At 37.9% G+C, this 17,986-nt stretch overlaps 1 protein-coding gene across 1 annotated transcript in view; it reads right to left on the bottom strand.

Moving 5' to 3' along the window:
• FOCAD (focadhesin) overlaps positions 1-17,986 on the bottom strand; it is a 312,127-nt gene that overhangs the window by 21,663 nt on the left and 272,478 nt on the right. The window lies entirely within an intron of this gene.

Here is a 17,986-nt window from a genome sequence, read left to right as displayed (position 1 = left end):
CTCTTATTTGTCTCCAGTCTTTCCCTCTTGCCTGGATAGGAATATTCCACATTGCTACTTAACTCTCTTCCATGTTCTCTCATGTCTTTTCATCCAGCTTCCTACAAAGAGTAACTTACTCTACATTATTGCCTTATTGCTCACTCACTCCTTAATCCACTTCTAGAAAAGGAGACAATCACTACCACTCAGGTCCATCTCCTTCTCAGGAGAATTGTTTACCTTCAGTCCCTGTGGCTCTAAATGGTACATTCTGTCCCATGTGATCCCTGCTTCTTCTTCTCCTCAGCCTGTGCCATGGCTGACTGCTCCACAGGTGAGCACCAGATATAACAGCTAATCCATAGGTTAACCAGCTATCTGTGACATAGCGCCATGTTCTTTTCTTTTTATTTTTCAGGTGGGAGGTAATTTGAAATTGAAAAAAATGAGACACTCTAGCAGTTCTAAGTGCAGCCATAAGGTGAAGCCAGGGTTGGAGTAGCCATTGAGGGCCATATAGAAGTGAAGTTACAAGGAGGTCAGAAATGATGTATGAAAAAGTAGCAGACCAAGAAGAAGTAACTGAAGCAGCAGGATCAACATAAGCAGCAGAAGGGAAATCAGCATTAGCAGAAAGAGAAGCAGAATCAGCAAAAGGAAAAGCATCAGCAGGAAAAGGAAAAGCAGGGGTGGAATCAGCAGATAAAGCAGCAGCAGCAGACACCGAAACAGGGGAAAGCAGAGATGGGGGCAGAGTCAGCAAAAGGAAAAACAGCTGCAGAAAGGAAAAGCACGGGAGAAGGAGAAGCACAGGAAAAAGGAGAAGCACAGGAAAAAAAGAAGAAGCAGAAGCAGAAAAAGCAGCTGACCTGGAGACCCTGAAAAGTGCAGAAGCAGAAGTAGGGGCAGAGTCAGCAAAAGAAAAAAGAGCTGCAGAAATAAGAAGCATGGAAAAAGGAGCAGCACAGGAGAAAGGAGAAGCAGAGTCAGAAAAAGCAGTAGAAAAGTAGAAGTATCAGCAGATGCTGAAAACAGGGAAGGAGAAATAAGTGGAGAGTCAGCAAAAGGAAAAACAGCTGTAGAAAGGAGAAGCACAGGAAAAGGAGAAGCAGAGGCAGAAAAAGCAGCAGAATCTGCAGACCCTGAAAAGTGGGGAAGCAGGAGTGGGGGCAGGGTCAGCAAAAGGAAAAACAGCTACAACAAGGAGGAGCATAGGAAAAAGGAGAAGCACATGCAGAGTCAGCAAGAAAAGTAGAACAATTAGTAGAAGTTGAAAAACAGGGAGAAGCAGAGTCAATAAAAGGTCAAACAGTCAAGAAAGGAGAAGCATAGGGAAAGGGAAAAGGAGAAACATATAAAAATGGGCAAAGAGTTTGAAGACATTTTCCCAAAGATGGTACACAAATGGCAACAAAGATATGAAAAGATGTTCAACATTACTAATCATCAGAGAAATGCAAATCAAAACCACAGTAAGATATCACCTCATGGCCATTAGGATGGCTACTATTTTTTAAAAAAATAGAAAAAAACTGTGTTGGTAAGGATGTAGAGAAATTGGAACCCTTGTGAACTTCTGGTGGGATTATAAAATAGAACTGTTATGGAAAACAGTATGATGGCTCCTCAAAAAATTAAAAATAGACCTACCTTATGACCTAGCAATCCCACTTCCAAAAGAACTGAAAATAGAGTTTCGATGAGATATTTGCATGCCCAAGTCTATAGCAGTACTATTTTATTTTTTGACAGTAAAACAGTTACTTTATTTTTTTTGTTTCGTTTTCAAAATTATATAATAATTTATTCACATAGTTCAAAAAGCAGAAAAATCATTTTTATTTTTTAGGCAAATAAAGCATATTATAACTCTCCGTTCTACTACACCTTATTTTTCTCACTTATTGATGTGTCTTAGAGTCCTTCCCTATTAGTACCTTTTTTTTTTATACAGCAGGTTATTATTAGTCATCAATTTAATACACATCAGTGTATACATGTCAATCCCAATCGCCCAATACATCCCCCCACCCCCCAACCACTTTCCCCCCTTGGTGTCCATACATTTGTTCTCTACATCTGTGTTTCAATTTCTGCCCTACAAACTGGTTCATCTGTACCATTTTTCTAGGTTCCACATACATGCATTAATATATGATATTTGTTTTCCTCTTTCTGACTTACTTCACTCCATATGACAGTCTCTAGATTCATCCATGTCTCAACAAATGACCCAATTTTGTTCCTTTTTATGGCTGAGTAATATTCCATTGTATATATGTACCACAACTTCTTTATCCATTCATCTGTTGATCGGCATTTAGGTTGCTTCCATGACCTGGCTATTGTAAATAGTGCTGCAGTGAACACTGGGGTGCATATGTCTTTTTGAATTGTGGTTTTCTCTGGGTATATGCCCAGTAGTGGGATTCCTGGGCCATATGGTAATTCTGTTTTTAGTTTTTTAAGGAACCTCCATACTGTTCTCCATAGTGGCTGTTATCAGTTTCCATTCCCACCAATGGTGTAAGAGGGTTCCCTTTTCTCCACACCCTCTCCAGCATTTGTTGTTTGTAGATTTTCTGATGAAGCCCATTCTGGTGTGAGGTGATACCTCATTGTAGTTTTGATTTGCATTTCTCTAATAATGAGAGATGTTGAGCAGCTTTTCATGTGCCTCTTGGCCATCTGTATGTCGTCTTTGGAGAAATGGCTATTTAGGTCTTCTGCCCATTTTTGGACTGGGTTGTTTGTTCTTTTAATATTGAGCAGCATGAGCTGTTTACATATTTTGGAGATTAATCCTTTGTCCGTTGATTTGTTTGCAAATATTTTCTCCCATTCTGAGGGTTGTCTTTTGGTCTTGTTTATGGTTTCCTTTGCTGTACAAAAGCTTTTAAGTTCCATTAGGGCCCATTTGTTTATTTTTGTTTTTATTTCCATTACTCTAGGAGGTGAAACAAAAAAGATCTTGCTGTGATTTATGTCAAAGAGTGTTCTTCCTATGTTTTCCTCTAAGAGTTTTATAGTGTCCGGTCTTACATTTAGGTCTCGAATCCATTTTGAGTTTATTTTGTGTATGGTGTTAGGGAGTGTTCTAATTTCATTCTTTTATATGTAGCTGTTCAGTTTTCCCAGCACCACTTATTGAAGAGACTGTCTTTTCTCCATTGTATATCCTTGCCTCCTTTATCATAGATTAGTTGACCATAGGTACGTGGGTTTACCTCTGGGCTTTCTATCCTGTTCCATTAATCTATGTTTCTGTTTCTGTGCCAGTACCATATTGTCTTGATTACTGTAGCTTTGTAGTATTGTCTGAAGTCAGGGAGTCTGATTCCTCCAGCTCTGTTTTTTTCCCTCAAGACTGCTTTGACTATTCGGGGTCTTTTGTGCCTCTGTAAAAATTTTAAGATTTTTTGTTATAGTTCCGTAAAAAATGCCACTGGTAATTTTATAGGGATTGCATTGAATCTGTAGATTGCTTTGGGTAGTATAGTTGTTTTCACAATATTGACTCTTCCCGTCCAAGAACATGGTATATCTCTCCATCTGTTGGTACCATCTTTAATTTCTTTCATCAGTGTCATAGTTTTCTGCATACAGGTCTTTTGTCTCCCTAGGTAGGATTATTCCTAGGTATTTTATTCTTTTTGTTGCAGTGGTAAATGGGAGTGTTTCCTTAATTTCTCTTTCAGATTTTTCATCATTAGGATGTGTATAGGAATGCCAGAGATTTCTATGCATTAATTTTGTATCCTGCAACTTTACCAATTTCACTGATTAGCTCTAGTAGTTTTCTGGTGCCATCTTTAGGATTCTCTATGTATAGGATCATGTCATCTGCAAACAGGGACAATTTTACTTCTTCTTTTCCAATCTGTGTTCCTTTTATTTCTTTTTCTTCTCTGATTGCCAAGGCTAGGACTTCCAAAACTATGTTGAATAATAGCATTGAGAGTGGACATCCTTGCCTTGTTCCTGATCTTAGAGGAAATGCTTTCAGTTTTTCACCATTGAGAATGATGTTTGCTGTGGGTTTGTCATATATGGCCTTTATTATGTTGAGGTAGGTTCCCTCTATGCCCACTTTCTGGAGAGTTTTTATCATAAATGGGTTTTGAATTTTGTCAAAAGCTTTTTCTGCATCTATTGAGATGATCATATGGTTTTTATTCTTCCATTTGTTAACATGGTGTATCACATTGATTGATTTGCGTATATTGAAGAATCCTTGCATCCCTGGGATAAATCCCACTTGATCATTGTGTATGATCCTTTTAATGTGCTGCTGGATTGTGTTTCCTAGTATTTTGTTGAGTGTTTTTGCATCTATATTCATCAGTGATATTGGTCTGTAGTTTTCTTTCTTTGTGACATCCTTGTCTGGTTTTGGTATCAGGGTGATGGTGGCCTCGTAGAATGAGTTTGGGAGTGTTCCTCCCTCTGCTATATTTTGGAAGAGTTTGAGAAGGATAGGTGTTAGCTCTTCTCTAAATGTTTGATAGAATTCACCTGTGAAGCCATCTGGTCCTGGGCTTTTGTTTGTTGGAAGATTTTTAATCACAGTTTCAATTTCATTACCTGTAATTGGTCAGTTCATATTTTCTATTTCTTCCTGGTTCAGTCTTGGAAGGTTATACCTAACAATTTGTCCATTTCTTCCAGGTTGTCCATTTTATTGGCATAGAGTTGCTTGTAGTAGTCTCTTAGGATGCTTTGTATTTCTGCGGTGTCTGTTGTAACTTCTCCTTTTTCATTTCTAATTTTATTTATTTGAGTCCTCTCCCTCTTTTTCTTGATGAGTCTGGCTAATGTTTTATCAATTTTGTTTATCTTCTCAAAGAACGAGCTTTTAGTTTTATTGTTCTTTGCTATTGTTTTCTTTATTTCTATTTCATTTATTTCTGCTCTGATCTTTATGATTTCTTTCCTTCTGCTAACTTTGGGTTTTGTTTGTTCTTCTTTCTCTAGTTCCATTAGTTGTAAGGTTAGATTATTTATTTGAGATTTTTCTTGTTTCTTGAGGTAGGCTTCTATTGCTATAAACTTCCCTCTTAGAACTGCTTTTGCTGCATGCCACAGGTTTTGGATTGCCGTGTGTTCACTGTCATTTGTCTCTAGGTATTTTTTTATTTCCTCTTTGATTTCTTCAGTGATCTCTTGGTTATTTAGTAACGAAGTGTTTAGCGTCCACGTGTTTGTGTTTTTTACTTTTCCCCTGTAATTCATTTCTAATCTCATAGCATTGTGGTCAGAAAAGATGCTTGATATGATTTCTATTTTCTTAAATTTACTGAGACTTGATTTGTGACCCAAGATGTGATCTATCCTGGAGAATGTTCCGTGCAAACTTGAGAAGAAACTGTAATCTGCTGTTTTGGATGGAATGTCCTATAAATATCAATTAAATCTATCTGGTCTATTGTGTCATTTAAAGCTTCTGTTTCCTTATTTATTTTCATTGTGGATGATGTGTCCATTGGTGTAAGTGAGGTGTTAAAATACTCCACTATTATTGTGGTACTGTCGATTTTCTCTTTTACAGCTGTTAGCAGTTGCATTATGTATTGAGGTGGTCCTATGTTGGGTGCATATATATTCATAGTTGTTATATCTTCTTCTTGGATTGATCCCTTGATCATTATGTAGTGTCCTTCCTTGTCTCTTGTAACATTCTTTATTTTAAAGTCTATTTTATCTGAAATGAGTATTGCTACTCCAGCTTTCTTTTGATTTCCATTTGCATGGAATATCTTTTTCCATCCCCTCACTTTCAGTCTGTATGTGTCCCTAGGTCTGAAGTGGGTCTCTTGTAGACAGCATATATATGGGTCTTGTTTTTGTATGCATTCAGCAAGCCTGTGTCTTTTGGTTGTAGCATTTAATCCATTCACGTTTAAGGTAATTATCGATATGCATGTTCCTATGACCATTTTCTTAATTGTTTTGGGTTTGTTTTTGTAGGTCCTTTTCTTGTCTTGTGTTTCCCACTTAGAGAAGTTCCTTTAGCATTTGATGTAGAGCTGGTTTGGTGGTGCTGAATTCTCTTAGCTTTTGCTTGTCTGTAAAACTTTTGATTTCTCCATTGAATCTGAATGAGATCTTTGCAGGGTAGAGTAATCTTGGTTGTAGGTTCTTCCCTTTCATCACTTTAAGTATATCATGCCACTCCCTTCTGGCTTGTAGAGTTTCTGCTGAGAAATCAGCTGTTAATCTTATGGGAGTTCCCTTGTATGTTATTTGTTGTTTTTCCCTTGCTGCTTTCAATAATTTCTCTTTGTCTTTAATTTTTGCCAATTTGATTACTATGTATCTCGGCATGTTTCTCCTTGGGTTTATCCTGTATGGGACTCTCTGGGCTTCCTGGACTTCGGTGGCTATTTCCTTTCCCACGTTAGGGAAGTTTTTGACTATAATTTCTTCAAATATTTTCTCGGGTCCTTTCTCTCTCTCTCTTCTCCTTCTGGGACCCCTATAATGTGAATGTTGTTGCATTTAATGTTGTCCCTGAGGTCTCTTAGGCTGTCTTCATTTCTTTTCATTCTTTTTTCTTTGTTCTGTTCCACAGCAGTGAATTCCACCATTCTGACTTCCAGGTCACTTATCCATTCTTCTGCCTCAGTTACTCTGCTATTGATTCCTTCTAGTGTAGTTTTCATTTCAGTTATTGTATTGTTCATCTCTGTTTGTTTGTTCTTTAATTTTTCTAGATCTTTGTTAAACATTTCTTGCATCTTCTCGATCTTTGCCTCCATCGTTTTTCCAGGGTCCTGGATCATCTTCACTATCATTATTCTGAATTCTTTTTCTGGAAGGTTGCCTATCTCCACTTCATTTAGTTGGTTTTCTGGGGTTTTATCTTGTTCCTTCATCTGGTACATAGCCCTCTGCCTTTTCATCTTGTCTATCTTTCTGTGAATGTTTTTTGTTCCACAGGCTGCAGGATTGTAGTTCTTCTTGCTTCTGCAGTCTGCCCTCTGGTGGATGAGGCTAAGAGGCTTGTGTAGGCTTCCTGATGGGAGAGACTGGTGGTGGGTAGAGCTGGGTGTTGCTCTGGTGGGCACAGCTAGGTAAAACTTTAATCCGCTTGACTGCTGATGGGCGGGGCTGGGTTCCCTCCCTGTTGGTTGTTTGGCCTGAGGCAACCCAACACTGGAGCCTACCTGGGCTCTTTGGTGGAACTAATGGCAGACTCTGGGAGGGTTCATGCCAAGGAGTGACAAACTGGATAATCTAGATGAAATGGACTTCCGAGAACTTCTGCTGCTACTGTCCTTGTCCCCGCAGTGAGCCACAACCCCCACCTCCACCCCGCCTCTGCAGGAGACCCTCCAACACTAGCAGGTGGGTCTGGTTCAGTCTCCCCTGGGTTCACTGCTCCTTCGCCTGGGTCCCGATGTGCACACTAGTTTGTGTGTGCCCTCCGAGAGTGGAGTCTCTGTTTCCCCCAGTCCTGTTGAAGTCCTGCAAACAAATCCCACAAGACTTCAAAGTCTGATTCTCTAGGAATTCCTCCTCCCATTGCCGGACACCCATGTTGGGAAGCCTGACGTGGGGCTCATAACCTTCACTCCAGTGGGTGGATTTCTGTGGTATAAGTGTTCGCCAGTCTGTAAGTCACCCACCCAGCAGTTATGGAATTTGATTTTGCTGTGATTGCGCCCCTCCTACTGTCTCACTGTGGCTTCTCCTTTGTCTTTGGATGTGGGGTATCTTTTCTGGTGAGATCCAGTGTCTTCCTGTCAATGACTGTCCAGCAGCTAGTTGTGATTCTGGTGTTCTTACAAGAGGGAGTGAGAGCACATCCTTCTACTCTGCCATCTTGGTTCAGCTCCTCCGTAGCAGTACTATGCACAATAGTCAAGAGCAACCCAAATGTCCATTGATGGAAAAATGGATAAACAAAATGTGATATATACACAGAATGGAACAGTATTCAACTTTAAAAAGAAAAGAAATCCTGTTATATGCTACATGTCCTCAACCTTGAGGACACTATGCTAAGTGAGATATATCAGTCAAAAGACAAATACTATATGATTCCACTTATACCTGGCATCTAAAATAGTCAAATTAATAGATATGGAAAGTAGAATCGTGGTTACCACGGGTCGGGGAAGGGAAAAAGGGTAAGTATTATTGCTTAGTGGGTACAAAGTTTCAGTTTTGCAAGATGAAAAAGTTCTGGAGATTAGTTTAACAATGATGTGAATATACTTAACACTATATAAATGTATACTTAAAAATGGTTATGATGGTAAATTTTAAATGTTTTTTATAATTTAAAAAAAGTTTAAAAAAAAGGAGAGACTTTTGGTTTCCGGTTGTGCATGTAAGGAGCTTGGAAGTTACCACTCTGGTATAAAAGTAAAAAGCTGAACAGACTGAAGAATCAACAACTCTTCTTGGATCCTTAAGAAAGGGAAGAACACAGGGCAAACTGCTGCCTCCAAGACTAGAGAGACAGGCAGATGAATACAGGGAGTCATGGCTTATCAGAGCAGAGACTCATGAGTGGATGCTGCAGGAACAGTGCTGGGGTAAGAAAATCTGAACTACAATTGATGCAATGCTGGAGGGCCCACAAATTTGATAACCTAGATGAAATGACCCAATTCTTTGAAAGACACAATCTGCCAAAATTCATACAAGAAGATACAGACAATCTGAATAGAACTACATCTATTTAAAAACTGAATCAATAATTAATAACCTTCCAAAAGAGAAAGCAACAGGCCCAGATGGGTTCACTGCTGAACTCTACCAAACATTTAAAGAAGAAATTATACCAATTCTCTTTAATCTCTTTCAGAAGATAAAAGCAGAGGGAATATTACCTAACTCATTCCATGAGGATGGCATTACCCTAATAGCAAAACCAGACTAAGACATAAGAAAACTACAGATATTTCTTATGAACATAGATGCAAAAATCTTTAAGAAAATATTAGCCAATTAAATCCAACAATGTATAAAAAGAATTATACACCACAACCAAGTAGAACTTATCCCAGGTATGCAAGGCTGGTTCAACATTTGAAAATCAATTAATGTAATCTATCACATCAGTAGCCTAAAGAAGAAAAATCATATGAATATATATCAATAAATGCAGAAAAAGCATTTGACAAAATCCAGCACCCATTCATGATAAAAACTCTCAGTAAACTAGGAATACAGCGGAACTTCATCAACTGGATAAAGCATATCTATAAAAAAATAACCTTCATCAACTAGATAAAGCATATCTATTAAAAAAAACAGCTAACATCATACTTATTGATGAAAAACTAGGATTAGGAACAAGGCAAGGATGTTTCTTCTCACCATGGCATTTCAATATTATATTGGAAGACCTAGCTTACACAATAAGATAAGAAAATTAAATAACAGGTATACTGATTGGGAAGGAAGATGCAAGTAACTAAGATTAGAAATGAAAGTGATGACACTGCTATCAACCTTACAGAAATAAAAAGGATTATAAGAGAAAGCTATGAAAAAGTTGTATGTAACAAATTGGATAATCTAGATGAAATGGACAAATTCACACACCTAAAAACACACAAATTACCAAAACCGACACAAGAACAAATAGAAAATATGAACAGACCTATAACAAGTAAAGAGACTGAATCAGTAATCAAAGACCTCCCAACAAAGAAAAGTTCAGAACCAGATGGTTTTCCTGGTGAATTCTACCAAACACTTAAAGAAGAATTCATACCAATCCTTCTCAGTTTCTTCCAAAAAACAGAAGAGGAGGGAATACTTCCTAGCTCATTCTATGGGACCAGCATTAGCCTGATACCAAAGCTAGATGAAGACAACACAATAAAAGAAAACTACAAACCACTCCTTGTTATGTATATAGATGTGTAAATTCTCAACAAAACACTAGTAAACTGAATCCAAGGGCATATTAAAAGGACTATACATGATGACCACACAGGATTTATCCCAGGAATAAAAGTGCTATACAACATAAGAAAATCAATCAATGTAATATATACCACATTAACAGAATGAAGGGAGGAAAAACATATGATCATCTCAACTGACACAGAGAGCTTTTGATAAAATCCAACATTCTTTCATGACAAAAAAATACTCATAAAATTAGGAATAGAATGGAATTATCTTAATATGATAAAGTGCATTTGTGAAAAAACCCACAGTGAAAATCATATTCAATGATGCAAGACTGTAATCTTTTCCTCTACAATCAGGAACAAGACAAGGATGCTCACTGTCACCACTTTGTATTGGATGTTCTAGCCAGAGCCATTAGGCAAGAAAAAGAAATAAAAGGCATCCAGATTGGAAAGGAAAAAGTAAAGCTATCTCTATTTGCAGATGACATGATCCTATACACAGAAAAAGAGAAGTTAGTAAAGTTACAGGGTACAAGATCAACAAGCAAAAATTATTTGTGTTTCTATATCCCAGCAATGAATAATCTGAAAAGGAAATTAAGAAACAATTCCACATGCAATAGTACCCAAAAGAATAAAATATCGGGAAATAAATTTAACCAAGGTAAAAGACACACACACTGAAAGTACAAAACATTGCTGAAGGAAGTAAAAGAAAATCTAAATAAATGGAAAGACATCTTGAGTTCATGGATTGGAATATTTAATATTGTTAAGATAATACTACTCAAAGCTATCTACAGATTCAACACAATACCTATCAAAATTTCAACAACCTTTTTTGCAGAAATGGAAAAGTTGATTCTCAAATTTATATGAAATTGCAAGGGGGCCCAAATAGTCAAAACAATCTTGAAAAAGGAAAATTTAAAGGATTCACACATACCAATTTCAAAACTTACTACAGAGCTACAATAATCAAAACAGTGTGGTACTGGCAAATATAAGGATAGACATATAACAAATGGAATAGAATTGGGAGGCCAGAAATAAACCCAAACATTTATGGCCAATTGATTTTTGACAAGGGTCCTAAGACCACTCAATAGGAGAAAGAAGGGTCTCTTCAACAAATAGTGCTGGGACAACTAGGTATTCAGGTGTAAATAATGAAGCTGGATCCCTACCTAACACCACATACAAAACTTAACTTAAAATGGGTCAATGACAATATAAGAATTAAATTGTAAAACTCTTAGAAGAAAACATAGAGGTAAGTCTTCATGACCTTTGATTTGGCAATGAATTCTTAGGTATGACCAAAAATATGAGCAACAAAAGGAAAAAAGATGAATTGGACTTTGTCAGTGCTAAAAACTTGTGTGTCCAAGGATATTATCAACAAATTGATAAGACAACCTAGAGAATGCAATAAAACATTGGCAAATTGTATATATGATAAGGGTCCAGTATCCAGAATACACAAATAATTCTTAAAATTCGAAAACAAAAAGACAATCTAGTTTTTAAAATGATCAAAGGACTTGAACAGATAATTCTCCGAAGAAGATATACCAACAAGTAGTTGAAGTTGCTTAACCTCATTAGTCATTAGGGAAACACAAATCAAAACTAAGTGATCACTTCACATTCAATAGGATGATAATAATAATGATAATAATAATCATGGAGAAAGAACAAATGTTGGCAAGGATGTGGAGGAATTGGAACCCTCATACATTGCTAGTAGGAATATAAAATGGTGCAGCCACTGTGGAAAAACAGTTTGGCAGTTCCTCAAAAAATTATATGGAATTACTATATGACTGAGCAATTCCACCCCTAGATACATACCCCAAAGAATTGAAAACTGGTATTCAAACAAAAACCTGTACACAAGTCTCCACAGCAGCACCACTCATAATGGCCAAAAGGTAGAAACAACCCAAATGCCCATGAACAGATGAATGGATAAATAAAATGCATATCCATGCACTGGAATATTATTCAGTCATAAAAAAGGAACTAAATATTGATACTTGCCACCACATGGATGAACATTGACAACATTATGCTAAGCGAAAGAAGCCCATCACAAAAGGCCATATGGCATATGATGCCATTTAAATGAAATATGCAGAATAGGCAAATCCACAGAGACAGAAAGCAGATTTTGGCTGTTAGGGGCTGGGGGAAATGGGGGAATGGGAGCAATTGCTCAGGGAGTACAAGGTTTCCTTTTGGGGTGATGAAAATGTTCTGGAACTAGACAGTGGCCTAATATTGTGAATGTACTAAACGCCACTGAATTGTACACTTTAAAATGGTTAAAATGATAAATTTTATGTTATGTGTCTTTTACCACACACACACAGACACACACACACTCACACACACAAGCACAAGAAGAAGAGAAAGGGATGAAGCAGTCTTTGATGAGAAAAGCAGAATCCATGGAAGAGATCGATACAGTGCAGCCCTGGGCAGGCAGACAGAAAGCAAGATAAAGTCTTGATGCCTGGTATCTTTCTGCTCCTGATACTCTGAGGGTTGAGAATAGTTTCTGTCCTTAGATTTCTGGGAAACCTATGAATCCTTGCAGTAAATACTGAGTCACTTGAAGCAAGTCATTGTTTTCTGTAATAAAAATTACCCTAACATAATTGCTATCACTGCCTAAGCTCATTTACTCATAATTTCACAGACTACTTAGGCGTTGATGACTAGTAAACCCATACTTCTAATGCAGGCCTTTCTCTGATGTTTCTACAGCTATCTCAAGAATCAGCATATTTTCTTAGGTAGCCCCCAACAAACCTACCTCTGTACCTTTGCCTCTGCCAACTTGGCAAAGTATAATAAAACTAGTTGTGTGCCTTCCAGTGCTGTTTCTCTCCCCTCCAACCAATACTTTTTTGCTTTTTGAAAATGTTAAAAGCTCAACACACCTGCCACTCTTCTATGCTGTGTTACCAGTAACTGAAGCTTTATTTCAATTCCACCTTGTGATGTAGTACTAGGATTATAGGAAATATTATCAGGGAGTTAACCATTGCTATTACAAGTAGAAGAATTTCTGACCAAAAAAGTAAATATATTCTTAAACACATTCATTTATTCAACTGAGTATCTATTAGCTACCAGACAGTGGAGACGGTGTTGAACAGGCAGAAGAGGTCACCATGCTCATGGAGCTTATACTCTAGTGACAGGACAAACAGACAAGGAAAAATCAGGTGTGATAAAAATAAAAATGCTATGATAGGAATTAACTGGTTGGGTATTCACATAACTCTATACTGATTATCCACATATGGCAGCTGTCCACACACAAAGTTGTCTGCAAATTGGAGTCTTTGATTTCACAAAACAACGACAACAAAATTTAAGCTGCTCTTGGGGGGGCCTTTTGGCTCACGATTCATAGAAATAGCCTAATGAACTGGCAGATAGTATAGTAAATATCTGGACATAGAATTACTCTTCACTGGGCTTCCCTGGTGGTGCGGTGGTTAAGAATCCGCCTGCCAATGCAGGGGACACGGGTTCGAACCCTGGTCCGGGAAGATCCCACATGCAACGGAGCAACTAAGCCCGTGCACCACAACTACTGAGCCTGCTCTCTAGAGCTCATGAGCCACAACTACTGAAGCCTGTGTGCCTAGAGCTCGGGCTCCGCAACAAGAGAAGCCACTGCAATGAGAAGCCCTCACACTGCAATGAAGACCCAACACAGCCAAAAATAAATAAATTTATAAAAATAATGTTCTATATTCTAGAAATGCCATTACCAGGTAGGAAAAGCTTATTATTCTAAAAAAAAAAAAAAAAAAAGAATTACTCTTCACTCCTATTAAGGACATAAATCCAATTCTATATTGTAAATCTTTAATTCATAAGCAGATTTCTGTTAAATTTTTTTCTCAGATCAAGTGTTTTTAAAACTATATAAAATTATATTCCAGGTCCTTCTATAGAATTCACTACAGAAAACTTGCAGTTTCCAGAGGATCTAGAGAATCAGGAGAGACATTCAACCTGTCCTCTAATACCAGGACCCAATGTAAAATATGGTCATTTTCTATATCCTTTATTGCTTAGACAACAAACTCTCTCTTGACAGGACAACAGAACTTTCACCAGTAACTGCACTTTACTATCTAAACACTTTACATGTTGCTTCCATACTCTTTAGAACTGACCTAATTAATATACAAGCAAGTGTCAGAAACAAGGAGAACTTGTAAAATGGAGCACAGGGGTGAAAATCAAGTAAGTACTATAATGCAATACATTTCCCACTTTTTAAAAAAGCAGAGAATCAGTATGGACTAGCATAGCTAGAATCACACAAAATTTTCCACTATATTTGCAGGGAACTAATTCTGAAACCAACTGGAATGAAAGAAATTATAGCAGCTGTTAGGAATGGAGAAAATACCTGGTAGTTCTAAGCATTTGCGGGGAGATATGGAGAGAGAGTGAGCCCCAAAATGGGAGAACAGAGTCACATGGTTCCCTCCCCAGAGATCTTTAGCATTGGACACAAGAATCCAAATCTAAGCTATGGGAAGGATCAGTTCCCTTATTACAGAGCTCTATCTTTCACCCAAGTGCCTTAGACAAAAAGAAATACTGGAATGCTTTATAGACAATGGATTTGGAACTGAGAAGACCTAACAGTACTTGTTAAAAGGATCCAGATGTCTTAAAATCCGGTACAAAGTTGCTTTAAATCCCTCATCCAGTTGACAGCCTCAAAGAACCCTGATATAAATGGCATATCCGAACATAATGCATTACAACAGGACCCATTTATCACACATACTCTGGCTACAAAAAGGATCAGATCTCAATGCCACAATGCACATGTGTAACTCCTATAGGAAAAGTCTGGTAACAAGTAGGCTAACAGCCACTGGTGTGTCTGTTCCCCATCACCAGCATGTCGCTTGTAATGGTGTGGATATGTCTTTACCTTCTCCATCATTAGCATTGTTTAGAAGCAATATATATAATATATGTATATACACATATATAATATATATATTATATGATTACACACACACACACACACACACACATATATATGTTTAAAGTGGTAGATCAACAAATACTTGAAAACGATTACATGCCAAGTACTCTGTACTAAGCATTTAGGATAAAACCCACATGTTCTTCCTGCCCTTGAGGAAATTACAGTCTACTGGGAAAGACAGACTTTAAACAAAGAATCACAAATAATTAAGCAAATAATTTCACATATGTAAAGTACTATGAAAAACATAAAGTATCACATAAGAAATCTATACTAATCTGGGAACATCAGGGAATCCTGTCTTATCCTCCACTGAGGAAAGGATGTTTAAAACAAGATGGAAAGGATGAGTCGAATTTTTCTAGACAAAGTCCTTAGAAAACACAGGTAGACATAATGACAGCATGACATATTTTGAGAGATTAACAGATGCTTAGCCCCTTGCCAGAAACCACTCTATAATCAAGACAGCTGTTGAAAACAGTTGATGATTCCAATATGTCAGTCAGATACTAAGAGTTGGTAGGATGTTCTTTCTTAGGACCAAGTACTTCAATATCATCCAGTGTTATCAGAAACAAAAACATCCCTGAGCCCCTTAGCACCAGGAAGGCTGCCAAGCAGGGTGGCTGCTCAGTGGAAATCAGGACCTGGGAGAGAGGAAGGCAGCTTTAGCAGGACTGTGGCAAATACATTGAGAATAATGGGAGTCAGGTTTCTTAAAGTCAGAGAAGAAAGTTACAAATGAGAAGGAGGAAATGCAGAAGGAAGCCTGTGATGTTGAATTGGAGATATTGGTGTGAACTCAAGTTTTTCAATATATATAGCTAGATATAAGAATAAATATAGACAATATGTGAGAGAGAAAGAGAGAGAGGGAGGGAGGGAGGGAAAGAAGGAGAGAAAGAGAGAATTTCCTAACTGTCCACTGAAAGGGCCTAGGAGCAGTGATTATCGCAGTAGCAATGCAGTAATTTGCACCCAAGATCTTGGCTTCTAAATATCTTTCTCCACGAGAAGAAACTTGAGTTACCTGGCTATTACAAGGCTGAGGATAATACAAGATGAACCTAGAACATCTTTGTGTGCCACAAAGAAAAGGAGGTACTCAAAGAATGATAAGGTTATCTCAAAAGGACACAAGAGTCAACTTAAAGAGGCTCTTTCTCATCTAGTCTGGAACAATTTGAGGATCAAAATCATGAATAACTGAATAATAAATAATTGAATAATAGGAGTTCAGCAGTCCATATTGAAAGAAAGAAAGAAAGGAAGAAAGAAAAAGAAAGGAAGCAAGGAAAGAAGGAAGGATGGAAGAGGGAGGGAGGGAAGGAGGCAGCTTTTCCTTTCAGAAGAAAGCCTACCAAAAAGTGTAAATGGGATAATGGAATTTTAAGAATCACCTATTGGCAATCATCAGAGTAATAACTCAGTCAAGAAAACATTAATGGATACCCAAACTAATGGGTGAAAGTAGGATGAAAATGGGATATTCATAAAGTCTCAAAATATCTCCACATAAAATATTTCTTGATGATAAAAGGAAAGGAGGAACTTTAATGAGGAGACACCTGGAAGAGATCACCTTATCCAAGTGATCAAAGTTAGCATCACTTTGGTGGAGGAAGACAGACATCGTGTACCACCCGAAGGGATGCAGTGAGCAGAGCAGGCCTCCATGGCTGTAACATTCTTGCCAAAGGTGACTGACCTCTCATGTGAGGAACACCAGGCAAACCCAAACAGAAAAGTGCTCTGTAAAACAACTGGCTTCTAATCCTAAAACACGTTAAAGTCATGAAAGACAGAACAACCGAGGCAATGTTCCAGACTGAAGGGGACCAAAGAGATGACAAGTGTGACATTCTGGATTAAATTCTTGTTCTGCTAAAGCCATCATTTGGGCTGTCAGGGAAACTTGAATAGGGTCTCTGGGTGAAAGGAATATAGAAGTGATCTGGCTGTTTTCACTTTTTGGTAAGTTTTAAATTATTTTAAAATAAAAAGTAAAATAAATTTGAAAGCACATCTAACATTTAATTTAAAAAAACGACATCTCAAATAGTAAATACATACAAAAATGTTCATTCCTTCTGACAATGAATGCAAATTAAAGTAGTCTTAAAGTATCATTTTATACCTGCTTGGCTTTTATTGTAGTCATTTGTTTTATCTATCTGATGGTTTGCTTTGTAATATGATAACTAGAAAGGGTTTATTCTTTATTTGTTTCCTAAGCACTGTTACATAAAGTGAAGCTGTGAGAAAAGCGTGGAAAAGATTCTCGTTCAGAGCCCCCAGAAAGAACCCACCCTACCAACGCCTTGACTTCTGACTTCTTGCCTCCTGAACTGAAGGTTTCCCCTGCCTGTGGCAGACACCAGAGAGTCACCACCAGGGATGCAGGGATGCAAAAAAGGACACAGGCAGAAAGACACAGAGAACTCCCAACCTGAGCTTCCTCAAGTGCCTTCACTTCCATTGCTGTTCTTGCCTGATCGGAAGTTGTGCCAGTGTGCCTTCCTTTCCTCTCCTTGCCAACACCTTTGACTATCCCGGCACCCAGAGCTGCATTCACTGTGATTGAAGGTCCATGTTTTATATTCTGTCTTCACAACGAGCTCGTCAGCCTGAGGATGGCTCATAAACTCATAATCCTTACAAAAAACTCTAGAAAGAAGATTCAATTATTTTCTCCACTTTACAGAAGCAATTGAGGATTACAGACTTAAGTAGCTTGCCTGAAGTGACATAGCCAGCAGGCAGTATAAGTGGGGTATGAACCCAGGCAGTCTGGCTCCCACGCTTTTAACCTCTATGATATGCTGCTGTACTATGATACTCAGACAGGGCCGAGGTACTGAAATCTGCTACAGTCCTTTTGAAGAGCAATGAGGCCATGCCATCTCTGTAGTCATCAAATCCTCAGCCTCTTGGCCACTAATAAATTGCTGAGAGTTTATCCTAAGGAAAGCTATAGGCACAAGGATGTTCTCTATAATGGAAACATTTTAAATGATCTATAGGGTAATGGGTTAGTTATGATTCATCGACTTGACGGAACATTCTACAGTCAGTCATTATCATT

Source organism: Grampus griseus (genome assembly GCF_964374135.1).
Source record: "Grampus griseus genome assembly, chromosome: 6".
In the NCBI taxonomy this organism is placed as follows: Eukaryota; Metazoa; Chordata; class Mammalia; order Artiodactyla; family Delphinidae; genus Grampus; species Grampus griseus.
The sequence above is the reverse complement of the archived record's forward strand: the minus strand, read 5'-3'. Positions and strand labels throughout refer to the sequence as shown.